This window comes from Eschscholzia californica, unplaced genomic scaffold (genome assembly GCF_041429995.1).
Source record: "Eschscholzia californica isolate CP2 unplaced genomic scaffold, dmEscCali1.0.p SCAF_3, whole genome shotgun sequence".
NCBI classification, from domain to species: domain Eukaryota; kingdom Viridiplantae; phylum Streptophyta; class Magnoliopsida; order Ranunculales; family Papaveraceae; genus Eschscholzia; species Eschscholzia californica.
Window position 1 is genome coordinate 63,737,787 of NW_028238420.1, and position 17,968 is coordinate 63,755,754.

At 36.7% G+C, this 17,968-nt stretch overlaps 1 long non-coding RNA gene and 1 pseudogene across 1 annotated transcript; both read left to right on the plus strand.

Moving 5' to 3' along the window:
• The first annotated feature begins 1,413 nt into the window (after positions 1-1,413).
• Positions 1,414-2,856, plus strand: LOC147553196 (AAA-ATPase At3g28580 pseudogene; annotated as a pseudogene).
• A 12,616-nt stretch (positions 2,857-15,472) lies between these two features.
• LOC147553197 (uncharacterized) lies at positions 15,473-17,571 on the plus strand. Its single transcript, XR_015236576.1, has 2 exons — positions 15,473-15,795; positions 17,260-17,571. It is a non-coding gene; the product is annotated as an uncharacterized LOC147553197 (long non-coding RNA).
• Positions 17,572-17,968: the final 397 nt, after the last annotated feature.

Consider the following 17,968-nt stretch of genomic DNA (forward strand, 5'->3'; position numbering starts at 1 on the left):
TTTTAACAAAAATGGGGTCCCCTTTAAAACTTCCCAAAACCTTTTACTGAGTCAATGGAGCCATGGGGGCCTTTTAACAAGAAGGGGACCCTATAAAACTACCCTTTTTTATAGTTTCTCACAAAAAAGATAGGCCAGCGCTTTGGGGAAAGCTAAATAGTTTCCGGGGTGTGAAGACTTGGTCAAAAATTAGTCGATTTTGTTTGACAAATTTATTTAGGGGAAAGCAAAATACTTCTCCACCTCAGCTCTCTCTCTCTCCACCTCACCTCACCTCTATCTTCTCCAATTATGTCGCCGGCCGGAAAATTTTCCGGCCGGCGACCATTAAAAAAAAAAATAAAAAATTTTCATTCTCTCTCTCTCAAGAAACTCCGGCGAAGGAGTTTCCCTTCGCCGGAGTTCCGGTCTGTTCTGGTCTGTTCTTCAACAGATCCGGTCCTTCAACAGACCCGATCTGGTCTGTTCTTCAACAGACCGGAACTCCAGCGAAGGAAAACCCCTTCGCCGGAGTTTCTAGAGAGAGAGTGAATTTTTTTTTTTTCTTCATGGTCGCCGGCCGGAAAATTTTCCGGTCGGCGACCAAATCGGAGAAGACAAAGAGGTGAGGTGGAGAGAGAGTGAGGTGAGGTGGAGAGAGAGTGAGATGAGGTGGAAATAGATTGAGGTGAGGTGGAGTGTTTTTTTTTTATTTCCCCTTAAAATTTATTTCCCCAGAAAATCTCTAAAATTCTACATATTCCCTTTAAAATTTCACACCCCGGAAACTATTTAGCTTTCCCCAAAGCGCTGGCCAAAAGATAATATTTTTAGCGACGGCTTATAAACTGTCACTACACCGTTTATAATCTTTTCTCATTGCAAATTGGTGACAGTTTTATGCCGTTGGTAGAGTAGTGCAAGTTTTGTGACTGGGTGCTAAAGATCTCCTTAGTCCTTTTAGTGCTCCTAATCTTCTTCTTTTTTTCTTACTTACAATGAAAATGAATAAATTGGTCATGGCAGATACAGAAGAAAAGCGTAATTTGTCACAAGAGTGTCAATAGATATTTGAAAATTCTGTCGATTTAAATTCACAACAATTATTAAATTTTATTTATAATATGGAGGTATGGGGTTCCAATCTAAATATCTCCACAATATATTACCTTATTAGAAAAATTGGATATTGCACCACTCAAATTGATAATTACCTTATCAAAATCAATTTGCAAAGGAAAATATATATCCCTTCAACAAAAAAAAAGGAAAATATATATTCCCAATTGTAATATATTCCCATAACTTTGTTTCTTCCTATAATAACGAAAATCTTCACCTATTAAACACATTTACTAGTCCATATAAATAGTACTAGCATAAATTGAGTGAGATAGAGAGAAGTCGAAGAAGAAGAAGAAGAAGAAGATGTCAATGACGGGAATGGGGGAGAAGTTTACAGAAGTAGGATCAAGATTAGCTACCATTATGTTTTTATATACTATGTTCGAACAATATTTCCCTAATCGTCTAAGAAAATACGTAGATAAAATATTTGGTCATAGGAATCCTTTTGTAGAAATAAGCATTCAAGAATACCCAGGGGAGTATAGTAGAAGAAGCTCAGCTTATATAGCAATTGAGGCATAACTTAGTACTAAATCTCCACAAGATGCAATGAAACTAAAAGCTCAAATTGGAAGAAACAAGAAAGTTGTTTTTACAATGGATGACAATGAATCCATTGTTGATAAATTTGAAGGAGCTACATTGTTTTGGAGTAAAAGCACAACTAACCAACAAACCGGTTCCGGCGGATCTTCAACTATAGCCGATGAGAAACGATCTTTAGTCCTCAAATTTCATGTGAAATATCGCCATATAGTCACCGGGTTGTATATGGATCAAGTTATTGAACAAGGAAAAGCACTTTTAATGGGAGCTAGACAAAGAAAACTATATAGTAACAACTCGGACAATGATTCTTTTAGGTCTAGTAGAGGGTTATGGAGTCATGTAGTTTTAGATCATCCTGCTACCTTCGATAATTTAGCAATGGATCCTATCAAGAAGAAGGAGATAGTCGAAGATCTTATTGCTTTTACTCAAGGAAAAGACTATTATGCTAGAGTTGGCAAGGCTTGGAAACGCGGGTATCTCTTATATGGCCCTCCTGGTACAGGAAGGAAAGTCTACTATGGTTGCGGCCATTGCTAATTTCTTGAACTACGATATTTACTATCTTGAGTTAACTTCGGTTAAAGGGAACAGTGAACTTCGAAAGCTTTTACTTGACACATCGAATAGGTCTGTTATAGTTATTGAAGATATTGATTGTACTATTAGTCTTACAACCAATCGTAAAAACGGAGAAGATGGTCAGATGGAGGACGCGGAATTGGATCAGATGGAAAAAAGAAATGGTAAAAATGGGGTAACTCTTTCGGGGTTACTGAATTTCATCGATGGGTTATGGTGAGTTGTGGTAGAGAACGTCTTATTGTTTTTACCACGAATTATGTAGAAAGACTTGATCCTGCTCTCATTCGAAGAGGTCGAATGGATATGCATATTGAAATGTCTTATATTTGTTTTGAAGGGTTTAAGGTATTGGCAAAGAACTATTTGAATCTTGATTCACACATTTTGTTTGATAAGATTAGGTGTTTGATTAGTGACACAAAGATAACTCCTGCTGATGTTGCTGAGAATTTGATGCCTAAGAACATAAATGAAGATCAGACTGAAACTTGTTTGAAGAAATTGATCCAAGTTTTTGAGAAAAGAAAAGAAGATGCCGAAGCAATAGACAATCCAACATTAGACAGAGATACCGAAGAGAAGGAGATTCTCTCGGAAAATAAAGAAGAAAATTAATGGTGTGTTTGGATGACGGAATCATGAATTCGCGGATTCATGAATCCAAGTAATATTTCTTGGTTTGTTTGGCAACTAATAAGAATCCTATGATTTATTATTAATGAGATATATGAGCTTGAGTTCACCACCGTCGATCTTTCAAGATCAACCCACGTCCAGCTGTCTATATCCTTAAATTATGGGATTGTTAATACCGGTAAAGAACAAGCCATCCAAATCTATTTAGTTACAAGTCTGTCCACAAACATCTATTTACTCTCTTCTAACTTGATCTTCCCACAATTCATAAAAAAAAAGGCAATTGATTCATTGAGCTCGAGCTCATACCAGCTCGAGATCCTGACCCTACATAATAGGAAGGACAAACATGGAAAGATAGCCAGCTTGCATTCACATACCCTAGTTAATTGAGGAAACATTAGAAGAAAAGAAATAAGCCACATAAGTTCATTTATTTACAGCAATTGCCATTTGCTTCAATTGGGACTTTTATATCGTATTCCTCTTTCCACGGTCCTTCTCTTTCCATCTCACTTAACACATTCCAACTGAATCATATATACATATATTAGTTACTCAATCATATATATCAGTTTTTGCAGCATATTAATTTCCTATATCGAATTTGAATTTTTATTCCTCTTTAATATAGGGAGTTTATATTTATTTTCTTATATTATTTAGGTCGTTTTTGTTTCTTCTCTTATACAGGGCCGGCCCTGAGTTTTTGGTGGCCCGAAGCGAGATTACAAAATGTGGCCCCTTCAATCATAGCAAATTGTAAAGGGCGGCGAAAAATGGAAAACAAAAACCGGGGTGTAGAAACTTTGTTAAAAAGTGGTCAACTTCAGTTGACTAATTTTTTTCTAATTGTTAGAGGAAAACCATTTTAAGTGAAATATGTTTGTTTTCTTTTTTATCCTCCACAACACTACCACCATTTTTTATCCATTCCGCAATAGCCGCCGCCTAACGACCATTGCTGACAACCTTCAACATTTATTTAAACTCTTTCTTCTCCTTTAACTATCATCACAAACCATTGTTTTTTTTCTCATTCTTCCTTTCCCTTTCTCTCTTCTCCCCCGCTCTTTTCTCCCCCCTCTCTTTCTCTCCCTATCGCTTTTTAGTTGTATCTGGCGAAAGAATTGCCAGACACGACAATAGTTTGGAAAATTCCCAAACTAGATCGGTTTTCCCTTCGCCGGATTAAATAAAGAGAGAGGAGATTGGGGATAGAGAGAAGTAGAGAGAAAATAAGGATAAATGGAAGTGGTGGCCGGATTTGGTGTTGGTGGTAGGAGATGGGGAAGAAGAAAAAGTGTTATGTTTCCCTTTAAAATTTGTACCCCGAAAAATTGGTCAAAATTCACAATTTCTTTTTAAAATTTTATACTCCGGAATTTATTTCTTATTTTCCCGAAAGTCGTCAGTGTAAAACTCCAAGACAAGCACATGAACTTCTCAAATGACCATCATCTTCGGAATTTAACTTATGCAAATCAAATAAAAAATCAAAAATCTCTTCGTACTATTGGAATTGTCTGAACTATTCTTGCAATAAGAAAAATCAAGATTGTTTTAGGTTTTAAAGTCAAGAAAATAGAGTGACTTTTTGTCTTGAATTTTAAAGTTGAAGAAAGAACAAAAACAAAGTTTGAAAGTTGGGGTTGTAGCTTTTTATGTAGAACTTACAAGTGATTTGGGGTAAAAGGTATTAGTTTAGGTTAAATTATTTTACAATTTAGAAAGTGAGTTAGAGGATATTAGTTTAGGTTAAATTGTTTAGAATTGTTTAGGGTAAAGAGTAATAGTTGCAACCAAAAAAGAAAAAAAGTGGGTATGTGGGCTGCAGCTTGTAGCATGTACAGGAAAGAGGAAGTCAAACCTAGTTACCAAGGAATTTGGGGAAGTGGGATGGGGTGGATGGGGCCACTCATTCGGCCATTCCTTTGTTGGGTCGGGATCTTGTGGGCCATTTACTAAAAACTCATGGGGTCTCTAAAATTTTCATACAAACTACATAGCTGGTGGCCCCCAAAAATTGGTGGCCCAAAGCGAGGCTTTGCTCGCTTTGGGCCAGGGCCGGCCCTGCTCTTAAATTATTCAGAAAGTTTCTTTGATAAAAAAAAGGCAAAATAATAACACATTAAATAGCAACACAATTTTAAGCTTTAACCATACGAAAAAAATTTTGTTTTTCATCTTCTTCTTCACAGAATTTCAAAGTAATTAGCGTATTTTTTTTGTTGAAAACGATACATTAGATTAAATTAATATTCCATTACAATAATGCTTAGATAAAAAGTAAGGAACATGCTTCCACTTCATCTCACGATTCTTCCGCCTAGCCCACTTGGCGAGAAGGTCAGCCTGGGAGTTTTGAGCTCTCTTCGTATGATGGAATATAATGTTGTCGAGCTTTGTAATCATCTTTCGAATTTTATGGATATGGATCCTGGATAGCCATTTTATAGCTTGATGATGATCTTGGATATGCTTTATTATGCTATGGTTGTCGCTTTCAATGATGACATTTTGATATTCTCGATCTATCGCCCATTTGATACCGTTGAGGATGGCGATTGCTTCACTTTCTTCACTATTTCTGGCCCTGGAAACATATGATGCCGCTTCAATGAATTTAGCTTCTGAGTCATGAACTACTAGTCCCCTTCCGATAGAGGTGCTGATAGAAGTGTAAGAGGCATCTACATTAATCTTCAAATACGATTCATTCGGGGGCTTCCGTTTTTCAACATATTTCTTATTTGTAGTGGAGATCTCTAGCTGATTTTCCGGGTAACTAATAATAGTATTAATTATATCTTCAGTGTCGGCCTTGACATTCTTGAAGCAGCCGTCACATCTAGCTTTCCAAATGATCCACAGAATAGTAGCGAATTGAGTTTTGTTTTTATTATGACATCTATGATGATCGTTATTCCACGTGAAAATCCATTCCTTGATAGATTTAACGTTTTTAGTTATGATATTAAAGTGAAACCAAATATTTTTTGCTATAGGGCAGTATAGAAGTGCATGCTCTAAGGTTTCAGTGTAGGGACATAAGTGGCAGTTCAAATTATTTCCTATATATTTACCTATTCGGTCTTTGACCGGTAAAGCGTTGTGACAAATTTTCCATAAAAATAGCTGAATTCGAGGGAGGACCGAGAGTTTCCAAATGAAATTCCAGTTTAACTGTTCGAGGTTAGGGGTCAGATTTGCCCTTCTCAGATGATTGTATAAAGATTTTACCGTGAAATTTCCGGACTCAGTCAAAGTCCATCTAATTTCGTCTTTTCCTTCGCTACAAATAGGAATTACTTTAATTAAATTTCTCGTGGGTTCATCGAAATTTTCTACGAGTAGATTTTCATTCCACTCATGGTTTGTGATAAGCTGTGAGACAGTCGTGAGATTGGAGTTATGGTGGTTTGGGATGGGACTCGCTATAGAGGGGATCCAATTATCCTGCCAAATCTTTATATTTTCTCCGGTGTGAACTTCCCATATGCTAATATTATTAATAAGGTGAAAAGTTTTGCGTATGTTCTTCCAGATTTATGAGTGGTGTTGTTTGACTGCTCTTGGATTATCTGTGTTAGGGTAATATTTAGCTTTTAATACTTTCACCCAAGTAATTAGCGTATTCGATAAGCAAATTCTTTCATCTTGGAGAACAGGCTTCCAGAAAAAGATATGTTTCCGAACATTAACGAGGGGGATATAACTATTAATAGTGAGAAGGAAGATTATATTTACAGTCCACATGAGAGAGATGATGAATGTAAATTCAGGCATAACATCAACGAAGAACATGAAGATTTACAAAGAGATGTGCGAGGAAAAGAATATGATGATATTCAAAATGAGATAAATGAATTTCGTCCTTATGTTGGCATGGAATTTGAATCTTCCGATGAAGCTTACAACTTTTACAATCACTATGCATTCACTGTGGGGTTTAGTGTTCGAAAATCTTCGACCTGTAAGTCTAATCGCACCAACACAATAATAGGTCGAAAATATTGTTGCTCGCTACAAGGATTGTCTAATTCCACTACATTTGAAATTTTCAAAGATATAAAAATGACTCGTTCTGAGACAAGAACCGAATGCAAAGCAATGATGTTTATAAGAAAGAGATAAGAAACTAAATGGGTAGTCTCTCCATTTGTAGAAGAGCATAACCACAATCTTGTAAGTCCAGATAAAAGACATAAACTTCAATCACATAGGAGAATAGCAGAAAGTCAAGGAGTATTGTTAAATAACATGCGTTCAGCAGGTATGAAAACAAACCTTATGATGAATTATATGGTTCGTGAAGCTGGGGGTAACCGCAATGTTGGATTTACAGAAAGAGATGCGAGAAATTTTTTTGTTCATATCTAATAGTTTGTTCGGTAAGAAAAAAAATTAAAATTATGTTGCAATTTTAATATATTTCTATTTTTTTGTCAAAGAAAATCTCGAAAATAAAGAGAAATTTCAAAATTTATAGAAACAAGTAATATCGTCTTGCAATAAAAATAAAATAAGTGATTTCTCACAAAAACTCAAAAAGAAAAAAAAAAATAGAAAAGTTAATAGTAGTTAAGAAAAGTGCGCCATGAATTGTTTGCATGTTGGAAAGAGGAATTACCCCCTGTAGACGGTGAGAAGTCTACGGGTCGGAAGTCAGAAGGTCGAAAGCGTGAACGTCTTCTGGAATTTCAAACGTCGAATTCTTGATTGATGGGCACCAACAACGTCTAAAAGAAACCTGCAAAAGAAAGTGAACAAACACGAACAAACCCGTGAAGACTTGGGGGACACCGGGATGGTGCCTGCCAAGGGCCCTCCGATGGTCAAGTCAACAAAGTATTACAATGAATAATAAATGAAAAGCCGAGGGTATAACCGTTGATGTATAATCGGAGAGTGGCTAGGCTCGTAGAATGACCGGAGTTCGAATCTACGGGAGTGAAATGATCAGAAGTATGAGAGTAGATGTTACCAGTAGCGTCGAGCAAGAAGAAGGTTGTGATCTCCTCGAAGACGTCTGGAAGCGTCGAGCAGGAAGCGTCGAGCCGGAAGCGCCGAACAGGAAGCGTCGAGCAGGAAGTGTCGAGCAGGAAGCGTCGAGCAGGAAGCGTCGAACAGGAAGCGTCGAGTAAGGATAAGCTTTAACACCCTTGAGGCGTCTAGTAGTTTCGACGACCAGAACCAGGTGAACTTGTATGCAAAATGTCTCAAGGACAGTCGAAGAACAGAGAGCGAGTGGAGAAGAAGAAGTAGTATGAGTTGCTTTGCTCTGCTTTCGATGCCTTGAGAAATGAAAGTGCTCCTCTTTATATAGGCTCGAGGAGTGATCCGTTGGGGGAGAGTAAAGGCTTGACCGTTACAGAGTAAATGCATGGCAAGATACCTGGGATGTGGTGACGTGTGCACGAGTTGTACATGCACAACGGTTGTGCATGTTCTCTGGTAATGACTCTCAGTGTGCATGTACATGGTCTCATTATTTATGTGAGACGTTACTATGTTATGCCTTTCATGAATGGGGGGATATTCGTTGCTGGAGTTACGTTGACCAAGTCTGAGATCTTTGTCATTATGGATATATTTGACATGTAGAGGATCTCTTCATTAAGTAATCTCTTACACGTGGTGCGTGGAGATATAGACGTGTCGAGCGCCAGACGTGTGGAGATTCAGGCGTGTGGAGTTTTGTGCATGTGGAAACTCTTTGCACGTGATTGGGCTTTGACACGAGTTTTAGGGTCTAGTCGACGAGGGCCCATTAAGAGACTTCTGGGCTGGGCCCAAACAAGGACAAGCGAGCCGAGTTGGGCTTGACGTCTCAATGGAGATTTTATCGTCGAGGACCCAAGTGTAGTTTTTGGTCAACACACCCCCAAGTTGGAAAGAGGGATTTCCGTCAATTATACAATGGGTTGGAGTAAATGACAGTTGTTGTAAATAAGGTGATTTATATGGCTGATTTCGTTGCTTTTAAAGTTTCCTCAATTCGCGACCATTCAAAATAGTACTAATTTTCTTCACCAGATTACTTACTTCAGCATACACACATAAAATACCATATAAAATACTATTATAATAGTAATGTTCTTCATTACCACTACACTTTAGCAGTCCTTAACTAATTTTGTATCCCTTCCAAATTTGAGTGTCTCAGACCTGTATAATTACGAAGAAGAAGAAAAAAAGAACATTAACATAACATACTCTTGATCAGTAGACTAAATTTTGATTGTACGCGTATATTTACTTACGTGATGATAACATCCCGGTTAACCAAAACATCGTTGTCCCCGGAACGTTATCGGCCACCTTTGTCTGAACATATAAGTTTCGCAATATTTTTATTTATTCGAAAAGATTAAACAATTTGAACAATAAAATCAAAATTGACTAAGAAGACTTACGCAAACCCATCCTATGATTTTAGTAGTCCTTAACTAATTTTGCGTCCCTTCCAAATTTGAGTGTCTCAGACCTGTATAATTACGAAGAAGAAGAAAAAAGAACATTAACGTAACATACTCTTGATCAGTAGACTAAATTTTGATTGTACGCGTATATATACTTACGTGATGATAACATCCCGGTTAACCAAAACATCGTTGTCCCCGGGAACGTTATCGGCCACCTTTGTCTGAACATATAAGTTTCGCAATATTTTTATTTATTCGAAAAGATTAAACAATTTGAACAATAAAATCAAAATTGACTAAGAAGACTTACGCAAACCCATCCTATGATTTTGGTACAAGTAGTGCAACGAAGGGTTTGACCCTCGTAGCAGTAGTATGTCTCCCCACTGGACGGGGTTGGAAGATATTTGGGTGATATCCAACCAAATTTGTGTCCGTTGATACTGTGAAAAAACTAGTTTAATTGAGTTGAATTTGAATGATCTATCAATAATATAGCTGAAATAGTACACATTACCACTTAAAATCAACTTAACATAGATAGAATATTAATGAAATTTGTAGTGAAAAACTCACAAAATGGTCTCAATAGAAAATTAGACTCACTCAAAAATAATATTGTAAAAAAACCCATTTTGTAACATCTTTTAAAATGTTAACAACATATATAATTATGTTATTAACAAGACAGTCCTATTAATCTTATAATCTCTTTTTTACCCTTCTATGTTGATAACATATATAAATATGTTGTAATGGCCTGGTTTTTTTTTTTATTTCTAAATTTTAGGTTATAGAATTATGGGTCCCAGATAAATACTTCTTAACGATTCACCCACTTTAAAAGCTTTCCAAACAACAGGGGTCCATAAAAAAAAAAGCTTTCCTCTTTAAAACCTCAATTTTTTTTACAGTTTGGTAAGGGTTGAATGTTGAGAAAGCAAATAATAGGTAAATTCTACAAGCACCCAACTTTACTTCTATCGGCGCCTTTATTTCTAGCACAAAGAGGTTTTAATGGCACTAGCAGCGGGTGCCTTTAAAATATCACGGATTCCTCTGTCTACCATCTTCTTCGCCCTTTTTAGGGTGTCCCTTCGAATTGTTCATTAATTTCATTCAATCTACAATCTTCCATCCAAGAGTTCAATAAGAATTTTGTTCATATCTGAGTATAGGATGATTCGATTCAGGAAAGGTGTTTCAATTTACTTAACAATTTAGTGCTTGGATAGATCAATTAAGGGTTTGGAAGAATTAGGGTTTCAAAGAAACTAATATACGTTGGGCAACGAAATCTACAACCTTCCCGCTATCTTCGAATTGCAACTGAGGTTTTTTCTGATATCAATTTCTCTTATGTATCTACATCTACTTATCTATCCATTGGATCCCTAATTGACTGAAACCATCATGATTTCCATTATTGGATTTTCTTATATACCATTGAAAAGTTTCTAGACTACTAAGTTTGAATTGCTTTGATGGTTGATAATGAAGTGGGGTTTTCAATCAGTGCTACAATACTTTTCTTTTTTTCTTGAATCCAAGGGAAACATATCCATCATATCCATTAATAAGTGATAAAATCACAATGATACAAGGATGATAATGATGGTATGGAAGGAGATGTCCTTCGACCAAGAATGCAATGCGAACAATTTGTCGGCTAGGACAATTGATGGATAAGATCATCAAGTCCGATTGATTTAGGGGTCGTAGAGTTTAAGCTAGAAACCAACTACGATCGTCGAATTACTTCGTAATTCGCGACTAACTTCAACCGGATCCTACAATGGGTTATACATAAGAGTAACAATTTGATCAATGATATGACTAGTGGGAGTAAGATATAATTATGGGAGTGTCCCATAAACATATCTCATAGGCCTAAAAAGAATTAGGCAAAGATAGTACAAAAAAGCCAAAAATAGGGTTTTTGGGCCTAAGCCGATTCGAGCACTTTTAGGGCTCGGATTGGGCTGAATTTTGTAGGGTGAATTTCTGATATATAGAAAAATATATCTGAAAATTTTCGTGGTGTTTGGACACCTCCTCCTTAGGGAATTGAGAAAATAACAATAGTTGCTATTTTCGATAATTTCCCTAAATCTTATTCTAAAGGGTGTTTTTGGAAACCTTTAAGGAGGTGGATTCTTATTAGGATTCTATATAAACACTCTTAGGGCAGAGAATAAGGTGTGGAATTTTTCTCTAAGCTTTCTTACTCTACCACATCAAGTAGAGAGTAGAAAGTGAGCTAATTCCCATAACTATCTATCTAGTCAAAGAAGAAAGGTGTTCTTCTTCTAACCACCATTGAAGTTCTAGCTAACAACAAGGTGAGAGATCAAGTTGATTGCTCGTGTCCCAAGTAGAGGAGCTTCGTTTGAAGCTCTTGGTCTTCTCAAAAGCAATTGGGAAGGTTCGAGGGAAAACTAGCGAATAAGGTATTCATCTTTTAATGATTATCATAGGCTTATGCATGTAATCTTGGGGATACTAATGTTAGACATTAGATGTCGTTATCTGCTATAAACATTAGTAGAAGGGTGTAAAATCCACAGTTAAGTGGGAGTGCAAGAATGAATTGTGTCATCCTAATCACATTAGGTACAAAGTGCCTCAAGGCTACTTGATGAGTTGACAACTGAAAATGCGTGGCCACGCTCAAACGGATTAGAAGTTAATCGTTTGTCTTTTACAGTTGTACTCGGATATCAAGAAAGTCTGAATGACGTGACATATCAGATGGGATACTAATTGACACGGGAATCCAGCATTGCACTTGTTCTAAGTCCAAGTGGGAGTCTGAAGGTATTGAAGGAGATGTCCTTCGACCAAGAATGCAATGCGAGCAGTTTTCTGGCTAGGACAATTGATGGAGAAGATCATCAAGTCCGGTTGATTTCGGGGTCGTAGAGTTTAAGCTAGAAACCAGCTACGATCATCGAATTACGAAGTAATTCGCGGCTAACTTCAACCGGATCCTACAACAGGTTACATAAGAGTGACAATTTGATCAAGGATATGACTAGTGGGAGTAAGATATAATCATGGGGGTGTCCCATAAACATATCTCATGGGCCTAAAGAGAAATTAGACAAAGATATCACGAAAAGGCCAAAAACAAAGTTTTGGGCCTAGGCCGATTCCGCTACTTTTAGGGCTCGGATTGGGCTGAATTTTTTAGGGTGAATTTCTGATATATGGAGCAATATAGCTGCAAATTTTCGTGGTGTTTGGATGCCCCCTCTTTAGGGAATTGAGAAAATATCAATAGTTGCTATTTTCGACAATTTCCTTAAATCTTATTCTAAAGGGTGTTTTAGGAAACTTAAAAGGAGGTGGATTCTTATTTTTTTTTGATGAGGAAGGTGGATTCTTATTAGGGTTCTATATAAACACTCTTAGGGCAGAGAATAAGGTGTGGAATTTCTCTTTAAGTTTTCTTTCTCTATCACATTAAGTAGAGAGGAGAAAGTGAACTAATTCCCAAGCTATCTATCTAGTCAAAGAAGCAAGGTGTTCTTCTTCCAACCACCATTAGTGTGCTAGCTAACAACAAGGTGGGAGATCAAGTTGATTGCTCGTGTCCCAAGTAGATGAGCTACACTTGAAGCTCTTGGTCTTCTCGAAAGCAATTGGAAAGGTTCGAGGGAAAAACTAGCGAATAAGGTATTCATCTAACTAGTTTGTCACATGATCCTGGGAATACTAATGTGGACATTAGATGTCTTGTTTCCGCCATTGACATTAGTATAAGGGTGTAAAATCCAACAGATAATTGTTATTTCTCTCCTATCAAGACTTCATGAGAGTTATATACCTTTAAATCAAAGTGCCTCATGAAGAGAAAGAAATTGGACTAGACACAGACACAAATAAAGACCCTAAAGGCCGACTAAAAGACCCTGAAGGCTGACTAATGCTGAATACTTCAGCCGATATCGCCGTCGCCATAACCAGGAAAACGCCGCTACCACTAAAGACCCACCAATTTTATTGTACTAAGATTGATAAACTAAATAACTTTTCTCAACTACCCTTCTCCGCAGGATCACCACCGCCACTTAACAAAACAGTCCCCACCACCACCACAAAAACACCCCATAAACCACCACCACCACCACCACCACCACCACCACCACCACCACCACCACCCTTTACCACAACCCTCGTCTCCACCACCACACCACCACCACACATCCACACCACCACTAATACTAAAAATCCACGCTACCACCACACCAACCTCACAAAAACACCACCACACCACCACCACCACCCTCCACAATCATTAAACATCACCACAGATCCCTCCACCACTCATCATGAAGTAAACTTAAAATCCTGCTGCGCCACCCCCACCTCACCAATACCACCACCATCTTATCATCACCATCAGACCATCACCAACACCACCGACACTACCACCATCATACCATAACCATCACCAAAAAAACCCCACCATAGAACCTACACCACCACCACCCCACCATCACAAAACCCACCACCAGATCTAGCCGTAAATCCCAATCACACCACCACCACCACTTCCAACCATGAACACCGGTAGATCCCAATCGCTCCACCACTACCAAATCTATCCATAGTTAAATCAAACCATCACGCAACGGTTAATGTCGAAAGAGAATAGAAAGAGGAAGAAAGGGTCAATCCCTCGCCGGAATTGGCGAAGGATTAAACTTGAAACAACAAACGGTTTGTTCTTGAAACGGTTTAAATTCGCTCTTAGGAGGAGAGAACAATACTTTTCTTCTCAGAAGATAGTTCGGGAGAGATAGACTGAGATTTAGAGAGGTGGGACTGGGAGAAAGAGAGGGTTTGCCTTTGGGAGAAGAGAGAGAAAAGGTTTCGGAGAGTGTTTTAACTCTTACGTGGAAGAGGAGAGGGAAAAGAGCGTGTCAATTAAGGGAGGGTGAGAAATCACTGTTACCACCTATTTCGATTTGGTGGTAAAATTATGAAACTTATTTTCCCACTTTTTTTTCTCATGTGAATTGACTTTCATACTTTATTAGTGCAATCAAACAACAAAAAATGACTTTACCCTAGACAAAAGATAAAAAAAAAAGTAAGATTTATAGAACTAGTGTTTAATAAGAAATTGAGATCTTTTGAAACCTTATATAATTTTTTTTTTATGAGCAAACAATAATTCTTACTCAAAAAAAGAATACGAAAAAAATCATCTAAGAATTTTGATGAAGATTTAAAACAAAAAATCAAAAATAAAATGGAAGAAGATGAGGAAAAAAAAGGTTTTGAGGTGCTCATGGTGCCAATAGAAAAAAAGAAAAGAAAATTCATTTAACTGTAAATGAAATTGAGAAGAACTAAAGCTTAATTTTTTGCTTACGCTTTAGTCCGAAGAATCATAAATTCTTCATTTTCCTTGTCAGAAATAACCTGTCAAATAAAAAGATATATCAGAAAACTAAATTATGGTCTTGATTAGATTAATCAAAAAAATAATTTTTTTAACGAAAGAATAATAGAATTGACAGAGAAAAGAATACAAAACCCGGATCAATGAAGTTGTGGGACAAATTAGAGAGATAGTTTTGTTAATATGATAGCACCTATGGCACGCGTAAAATATCGCATCCTCCACTTCCGCAGTTAGTAAAGGAATTTCATTGTCCGACTCGTCACTCGCATCTTTGTCTGTGCTTGGATAATCAATGTAGCTTAAGGAGCTTGAGGAGTCGGTTTTTTCCATTTTGATAGATTGAGAAGGCCGCGGCTTTGGGGAATAAGGAAAATTTTCCGGGGAATAAAGACTTTTCTTAAAACTAGTCAAATAAGATTGACTTTTTATGTTACTTTTTATTGCTAAGGGGCTTCTAATTTTAGAAGATGCTATAAAAAAGGCTCCTCCATCTCATCACCTCTCTCTGCCACTTCATCTTCTCGACACCTCATCATCTTCTCCGTCGAAAGTCGCCGACCGGCCAATTTTCCGGTCGGCGACCTTTAAACATATATTTTTTTTTTATTATTTTCTCTCTCCTCTCTCTCTCTCTCTCTCTACATTTTTTTTCTTCTCTCTCTCTAGATCTAGGTTAGTTCTCACGAAAAAAAAAAAATTTGATTTCTCTCTCTTTCTCTAGAAATACCTTTTACTATTTGTTCCAAGATTTGTCTCTCTCTCTAGAAATACCTTTTACCGTGTTTACCATTTCTTCTTGTTCTTTTCCTTCTCTTTCCCTTGTTAACAAAGCCACTAAACCAAACAAAGGATCATCATCTATTAGATTGCGACAAGACCTAGATCTTGCCTCTTTATCAATCAATCAATCTTCTTCCAAGCTTAAATGTTGTAATTTTAGTTTCATTTCTACACTTCGATCTTCTCCATTGTTTCAGATCTTTATCAGTCAATCAATCTTCTTCCAAGCTTAAATGTTGTAATTTTAGTTCATTTCTACACTTCGATCTTCTCCATTGTTTCAGATCTTTACAGGTATAACAAAATCTTACTCTGCATTGTTTTTTCTTCTAATGAAATCTATGGTTTATTATCAGATTCGATTTCTCAATTTTAGTTTTTAGATTGGTTTAGGATAATCGGATACTTAGATCTAATTTAACTAGTTAATTTTTGTTAATTTTAGTAGGAGATTATGAAGTTGGATGTTAATTTAAGTTTGATTATTAGCTTTAGTTTTGATTAGTGTGATGTGAAAACGTTGATTTTGTTTTCAGTTGTTCTAATGAATCATTGACTTGAACTTGTTCTAGATCTGTTAGTAATTTGATTAGTAATTGATGGCATTTGATTTCACATAATTAAGGGGAAAAGATTGGATCTTAGTCCTTAAAAGATTGGGTTTTCTTGAGAACATACCTTCTCTCTCTCTCTAGATCTGTTCTAGAGAGAGAAAAAAAAAATGTAGAGAGAGAGAGAGAAAATTAAATTTTTGTTTTTTTTTTTTAATGTTTGAAGGTCGCCGGCCAGAAAATTGGTCGGCCGGCGACTTTCGCCGGAGAAGATGATGAGGTGTCGGGAAGATGAAGTGGCAGAGAGAATAGATGAGATGGAGGAGAACTTTTATTCTGTATTCCCCGTAAAACTTTATTCCCCGGAGAATTTTCAAAAAAATCTGGATTCCCTCGAGAATTTATTCCCCGGAGAATTTTCTTTATTCCCCAAAGCCGCGGCCATTGAGAAGTGATTAAAATACGGGGTGGTAGAGATAGTTGGGGGGGGGGGGGGTTATATAGGAAGGGTCGGTCCTGACAACGAACTCAAAAAATGTGGCCTCATATGCAAATTAAAAATCTTGTTTATTATTAAAAAATCGTATTTATTATTAAAAAATCGTACGGAGTATCAAATATCGTAAATAATTTCTTGATGTATACAACAAAATAATACTAATAATTACAATGGAAATGCTATATGTACATGATCTTTGACTTAACCCTTGACAAGATGAGTCAGCTTTGCAATGTGACACAAGTTGAAAAGTTGACTATGATCTAGACCGTCCGTTATTGGACGGGCCAGATTAAAACTAAGTAAAAATTCTACTTTTTTTAATTCTTACTGAAACTTGACGCGTCATTAAGATTATCGCCTCTTACTTGCTCGCCGTTTTGGGTGGAAACACATCCCCAACTGCTGAGGATATCAAATCAATCTTTGGATAGGTATCACCCCTACCACCCATTTTCTTCTTACCCATCTTTCTTGCTTTCTGAAGTTAAGGGTAAGGATATAACAAAGCTTATTGCATCTGGAAGGGAGAAGTTGGCTTCAGTATTATTTTAACTCTTCATGGAGATGATTTGATTTTTTTTGTAGTGATCATAATATCATAACGTTTAGTGATCATATTCGTAAAGACTCAAACTTAGTAATTATTGATATTGTCATTGTTTTCACCGTCGACCCAAGTCAACTAACACATTGTATTGTTTGCAGTTAGGCTCATGGAGCCCATCTGAAAACTTCAATACTCGCTAAGTTTGAGTTTGCACTTATTGATTTGAAGTATGGTGGTTCAACAAAACAAAACAAAAATTGAAGTATGATGTTTTTTTTCGTAGGTTTATATGTAAGAGCATATATAAAATAATACCGTTGGGGATGATAATTAGAGATATTTTGGCATAGGGTTGTTTGTGACAAAATAATAATGAGTTATGGTTTTACGTTTTCGGGACACCATAGCATGGATGATTGCTATTTGATTGTCAAATTTCAGTAAGAATTAAAAAATAAGGTTTTCACTTAGTTTTAATTTGACCCATCTAATAACGGACGATCTAGATCATAGTCAATTTTTCAACTTGTGGTGTCACATTGGAAAACTGACTCATCATGTCAAGGATTAAGTCAAAGATCATGTACATATAGCATTTCTGTTGTAATTATAATATTTTGTTGTATACATAAGGAAATTATTTACGATATTTGATACTCCGTACGATTTTTTAATAACAAATACGATTTTTTAATAATAATTACGATTTACTATTTGCATATAGTATGAGACTACATTTTTTGAGTTCGTTTTAGGCCATCAAACCCTTCCTATATAAACACCCCACAGCCACAACTATCTCTACCACCCCATATTTTAATCACTTCTCAAACTATTAAAATGGAAAAAACCGACTCCTCAAGCTCC